This window comes from Monopterus albus, unplaced genomic scaffold (assembly GCF_001952655.1).
Source record: "Monopterus albus unplaced genomic scaffold, M_albus_1.0 scaffold5.1, whole genome shotgun sequence".
NCBI lineage: Eukaryota > Metazoa > Chordata > Actinopteri > Synbranchiformes > Synbranchidae > Monopterus > Monopterus albus.
Window position 1 is genome coordinate 276,727 of NW_018127885.1, and position 6,829 is coordinate 283,555.

General features: G+C 40.7%; 1 protein-coding gene across 9 annotated transcripts in view; it reads left to right on the top strand.

Annotated features, from left to right (window-relative positions):
• The window catches only part of magi2b (membrane associated guanylate kinase, WW and PDZ domain containing 2b), a 93,846-nt gene that overhangs the window by 42,975 nt on the left and 44,042 nt on the right, over positions 1 to 6,829 (top strand). The window lies entirely within an intron of this gene.

Consider the following 6,829-nt stretch of genomic DNA (forward strand, 5'->3'; position numbering starts at 1 on the left):
ACTACTGTCACACTTCACATCTGCCAACTGTGGAGTGAAGGGGTTGGGGGTGGAGGGTGATAGTGAATGAGACTTAAAACTAAAGTGTGAGACAGCTTGAAGGTATGACAAAAGAAAAGAGGATAACAAGGGGAAGAGGGAACGGATTAAACAGAGAGGGAGTAATGGGGACAGAGAGCACCAGCAGAAGAGCAAATGGATGGAAGAGTGATGAGGTAAACTGGAAAGAAGAAGAATGAGAGAAGAAGAGAGAGGCCAAAAGAGGAGGGCAATTTGAAAAGACCAGATGGATAGCGGGCGAGAGGGATGTGAGATGGAGACGGTAAATGAATAAGAAAGCAGCTGTGAGTATAAGAAACAAACTCATTCCTCTCTGCTCTCTTGATGCTGTGGTGCTTTGCTTGTTGTGCACTGTACACTGAACTGGGTAAACATGTTCAGGGTTTTGAGGACAGTGTATTTTGTCTCTGTTCTTTGTTTTGTTTGGCATGGTTCAGGGATCCAACAATGCCACTTTTTCCAGACAGAGTACTTAATTTGGATACTTGCTGATACAGAGTACTGACATAATAATATTACTTTTGTGATTAAATAATATATATAACAGGAAGCTGTTGCCGACATCCTAAAATTTACATAAAATGTGGAACTGACTGAATTTCAGTAGTACACAACATAATGTAGCTAATGCTCTTGTCTTAAACCGGTTACGGTCTGTGGCATCATCCTCTCCATTGCTACTGAGAACATCAGCCTCTCTGCTGGACACATACCTGTACTGTGGTAGAGGAGCTGTTCAGCCTCTGTGTCCACAGGAATTCTTCTAATTTTCATATGCAGAGCTCATGAGACTGAACCATTAATGACACAAAACTAGCATTTATTTTCTTCGCATTCTTGAAAATTCACCACACTCAGCAGAACGAGCACCTTATGGGTTTAGTGGGTGAACAGGGGTCCAGGGAAGTTGACTCCTGAGAGAGTGGAGATGTATTTCTGCAGGTCTGTGTTCTGCTTGACATTGGATAAATTGCTTATACTTTATTATGGAAAGATTTTGTTGCATGTTGTCACCAGTATACAACCTTGTCTCTGTCCCACTGTGTGCGTCTGAGAGCGCCCCTCTCTTCCTGCCACCTTTGACAGACAGAACCCAGAGCTTGCAGTCGGCTTTATTTTTTTTTTCCTCGTCCCCCCTTAGAATATCTCCAAACTGCTGAAATTCTTTATACTCTGCCTAACGTCCGGCTCATGTGGCATAAGGTGATGTAATGCCGGTGCATAGTATCCGACAACTTTTATGAGTACAAGAATGAGAGCAGAGGACAGTATCGGACCCAATATCAGTATTGGTGCAATACTAGTAAGGTCGCAAGATTGCATCATGAAATCCAATTATAATTTCCCCTTTGGTAGCTTGAGAATTAGATGAGATTTTTTTTATGAGTGCACACTTAGATTGAATAGGAACCTTTTTGGTGAAACACTGAAAATAAGGGAGAGCCCTTGGGATCGTCACTGGAGTTTAGGAAAGGTGTGTGCTCAGCAGTGATGGATCTGCCAAAGCATCCAGCAGTGTTGAGGGGGTAGACAAACAGCATCATCTTTCAGTTCAAATAAACAAACAAAGATCTGCATTCAGAAAAGAAAGGTATCAGTCTACTTTGTGACAATATTCGGTTAGGTTGGACTTAAGCTTAGAGGGCAGGTGTGCTGTCACATCTGCAGCCTACCTGTGTGTTTGAATCCACCTTGTGCAGTGCACCTGGGGATTACTGTGAAAGAGTTCACCTGTTAGACTGCTTTTACTTTGTTAGATTTGGTGTTGCCTCGGTCCTTGTAACAAATTTAATCTAAATCCCAAAGCGACCTGATAGTTCTGATGGATAAAATGCTGAAAAAGGGAGTTTGTGAGACGAGCACAATGTATATTGAGACAGACCTGAATACTCAGATGGGACCATGTGTATCCAGTTGTTCTCATCTGGGTTTGTTGCCTGATCCAGTTACTGTTCCTTGTATTACTGTAGGAGTCATTATTTGAACAATGTGCTTAAAATCTTTATTAGGATTAACTAATAGCTGATAATTTGAAGCACACCTTGGTCTTCCTACCCTGGCTTCCTTGTTCCCACACATTCTCATGTAGAGAAGGCATCATTTGACCCCCACCCCCCCATTATGATAATCGGTCCATCGATGGTCTATTTTTAGCTCTGAATCTCTCCTCCTCTGCTTCTTCCTCTTGGTGACTTCCTGTCTAATTATACAAACATGCATATGGATAGGCATGCACAGTATCAAACTCACTCACAGGCTGCTCTGGATGCACAGTGAGCTTAATGAATTATCCTTTTCCCCCTTTCTTCTTTGTTGCTGTCTGTTGTAGTTTTTCTCTTCTGCCACTCTATTATTTAGCAAAGGTCTTTGTCCTTTTGGGCGACATCTGACACCCAACTGAGTTATTTCAGTTTCTTTGTCCTCTTGGGCGTCATCTGACACCCAACTGAGTTATTTCAGTGTATCAGCTATTTTAGCTTTAACTCTAAATGGACTTTCCTTGTTATGTTTGCGTGTAATCTCTCTCTTTGTTTTCTCTCACATACCAATGTGACCATATTCTGTAATGCTCAGTCATCATGGTTTGAGGCAGGGACTGTCTTTACCCCCTAAAGTGGCAGCTCCAAAGCTTTTCTCTGCTATTATAGATTTAAATCATTAAAGCCATACATTTCTATGGCACTTGTACTCGTACTCACAGTGTTATCTCTGAGAGCCTTGGCTAATCTGGCTGATTGCAATGCAAAGACCATGTCTGGCTCACGGCCGGCTCTATCCTTTATTAGCAAAAGCACAACATTCAATCAGTAGTCAACAGCAGCATTGCTTTTGGTGCAGGGGTAACATTGCTGTCTCCTCCTAGTGCAGCCTGCTTTCATTTTTTAATTTGAGCACATGTGAAGCTTGTCCTGCTTTCTTCATTTATCAAAGATCTACCCAAGAGTTTGTATGTACATGTTTCTCTGTACAAAACATATAAAGAGAAAGCCCTGAACTGAACTGAAGACAGTGCAGCCCTCATCCACAAGGCTCCATCAATTATAGATTGTATTTTTATTGTTTTTGGTCTCTTGGAGTTTTTGGATAGTAAGGTTAATGATAGCTGAAGACAGAGAAAGGTAGCATCAGGGGCAGAAGGAACAGAGTATGGATTTAACAAAGGATGGTGTTTGTTTTAATAAAAAGGTCTATTCAGAGTTGCTTAGTTGATATGGAGGAGGGAGGAGGAAGAGCAAGGGAGAAAAACAGGTAATGTGTTAAAACACTGAGTAGGAATGTCTAAGAAGAAAGGAGGGAAGAAGGAAGACCGGTCGGGCTATCTGTCTATCTCAAAGCAAGATAGTCGATCAATATTCCCAGCTCAGATCCAACAAGCCGCTTTCTTCCTCTCATTCTTGGCTGGTGTGTCCAGTGAAGGAAGCTGTAGGAGAAGGCCATCAGCAGGTCATCAGTATTCCAGCAGGCTGTGCCTACTCTGGTGTGGGCAGCAGAATAATTTCATTCTGATCTTACAGATCAATAGCTGTAACCAGCGGAAGACGACCAGCCCAGCCTGACTGTCTGAGTCACTGCAGTATTCAGAGTAGCACTGCACATGCAGTGGATGGTCCCCTTTGAGATGGGCTTTTTTTTGTCTAACATGCAGTATAGTTCATGGAATGGGTCTCATTGTACACATCTATGAAGATTATTCAGAAGTGGATATCAGAAGAGGTATAGCAAAGTACATCTGCTAAAGCTAGTATCTTGAAACACTGGGTTTGACATGTACCTTATAAAGGGGTGGTCAAAATGCTCACCTGATACTAGTGATGGTAGGCTGAACACCGAGGCTTCGAAGTGTGTGTTGAGTACTTGAGGCAGTGCAAAGCGGACCTTTGTGTTGAGGTTTGTATCATTTAGAAAATGTGATGTCACTAATGACATTTGAAGCTTCATCTGGGCTACCAGTTCAGGAAGTGCTTTGAAGTTGGTGTGATGTTTGAGATGAGGGGAGACGACAGAGATCGCAAAGTCCATGCATTTGTAGTATTGGAAATCTTTGCAGTACAATTTTTTGCATTATATTGCCACAACATCAGCACACAAGTTATGCCCAGTATGGGAACATTTTGGTTTCATTTTTACCAAGATGCTTTTCCTGCAGAGCCTTGGTATCACAATTATCTGTATGACAGTATGTACAATTTGTTTTTGCTTTTTGTTTTCTCTACTCAACTACACACAAAAGTGTGTAGGCTTCCCATCCCTCACCTGTAGCCTACCACATCAGATACTTTATGTACGTAGTCCAGCATCATGCTGGAGAAATAATATATAAAACAAAAAAAGAAATAACTTGAGGCCAAAGTCTGTACAGCAAATACCATTTTTTAAAATTAAAAATGGTTAATTCACCCCCTTCCCTGCCCTGTCACACAAGTATATTCACCCAACACGCGCAGAGCGAATATTGTTTCTGAAGATATCGCCATTTTCCCACCTTCCATGTCTGTACAGTCACAGAAACATACATTAGAGACGGCTTTCCAGAACAGGCTGTGAGCCTTTTGTTGATATTAACAATAGCCTACAATTTGTTGTATTTGAGGCACATTAGACTGTTCATGTTCCTGAAGGCAAAAGCTTACACAGTTGACATGTCACGCACCTGTCAAATTTTTAACTCATTCACGTATTACAGAGAGAGGTAATGATATTTCAAATGACATGGAAATCGTTTCATATTTTGAATAAAAGCTGTCATTTAACCTATAACATATAGGGCTAGTCGTGCTGCTTCAGTCTGTTTTTACAAATTTCTGTGGTAACTTCTTTTCACCACTAGGTGGTTTTGTGGGCACTTGAAACTTTGACACATGAGCCATGTTTTGCTTCAAATGACTGGAAAGCTTCGAAGCTTCGAGACTTCATCTTTCCATCACTACCTGATACCACCTGATGATGTAATGCAGTCTGATTAAATAGCCTTTCAACATACTCTATCTTAATGGAGCTTATAATGTTATAGCGTTGTAGAAATTGAGACAGTGATGAGTCAACTCCAGTGGTGGAAGAAGTATTGAGATTGTTTACTTAAGTGAAAGTAGCAATACCATAGTGTAAAAATACTATTACAAGTAAAAGTACTACATTCAAAATGTTACTTAAATGAAAATATAAGAGTATTAGCATCAAAATATATGTAATATAGCCAAAGTAATAATGCTCATTATGCACAATTGCACATTTCATTGTAATGTATATCATATTGTTGGATTATTATTATTATTGTGTTCATGACATTTAATGTTGCAGCTGCAGTGGAGCTAATTATAACTATCTAAGAATTTGACATACTGCTGGGTAGCTTGTAAAATTTTCCACTGAATCAGTAAAGTTTTAGGATTATATTTGTTTTATTAATCTGATTCTGAAAGGTAACTAGTAACTGAAGTTATCAGATACATTTAGTGGAGTAAAAAGTACAATATTTACCTCTAAAATATAATGAAGTCAAATATATAAAGTAGCAGAAAATGAAAATGCTCAAAGTACAGACACCTCAAAACTGTACTTAAGTACAGTACTTGAATAAATGCACTTGTTACTTTCCACCTCTGGCCAACTTATGGGGGTGAGGGACAGTATATATTGTAACTCATGATATAATGCAATCCAATATATACTGTATGCACACAATATACTGAAATTGTAGGAAACAGCAGGAAAACCTAAAGGCAGTATTCACTGCAGCGCTGTTTTTTTCCAGACAAAAAAGCAAAAACTTGTACACTCACTCATACCTGTGGAGTTGTGGATTTACAGTGTCTTGCTGAGCTGTGATCAGCTTGGAGATGGAATTACTGTTGGCACAGTGGGCACTTCACCCCTATTTTAAGTCCAAAGACAAACTCGCACTTGAGCACACACATGTAGACACACATAGAATAGTATAGAGAATAGTATAGAGAATAGTAGCCTATAAACAAACAAGCCTCTGTACTCATTATGGCAGCAATGAACAGCCTTATAGACAGACTATAGATATTTCATAGCCTGGCGTCACTTCCTTGCTCATTATGTGTTGCTAAGTTGCCAACTCTGCTCCCAGTGGTGAAGTAAATACTGTAGCAAATGTTCAGCAGATGCACTACACGAGCAAAGTGGTGACAAATGATCAATAGATATCTAATGATTAAGATATCACACCCTGGGGAGAGTTGGAGGATGATACACTCCATAAGATTACTAACTCCCACTCAGTTAGTGTTTTGGCATGTGCGTGTGTTCGTGCGGTATCTACAGCACATCTGCCACCTGCTGTTTTACTCTCCCACAGCTCACCCTCCAGTTATGATACTAGTGAGTTTTTGTTTTTCCACTCCATTCATACCTGAGCACATACTGTTCATTTGGCTTTTTGCAGTCTTGTCAGAACTGCTGATTGCCTTTTCAGACATGTATACTACACAAATCTGACACTTCAACCAGATCTCTCAAGCTAGGACCGCTTGATCTGAGCCTAGCTTTTACCACACGGGCCTGTTTTCTGTTCAGAGAGTGATCACTCTCTGCACACTGGGCCAATGATTGTTTCCAGCCATGATCAAATGGAGAGCAGGAACCATTGGACTGAGCCTGAGCTGAAGGTCCACTTGGCACAGGCACACAGCACCTCATTAAACCTGAAACTCCCATCACTACCATCAGAAAGCCAAGCCTCGATGGTGCAGCACTGATGAAGTTCTCCAGAGTGTTGATGTAGGCTGGTTCTAATTGCTGCATG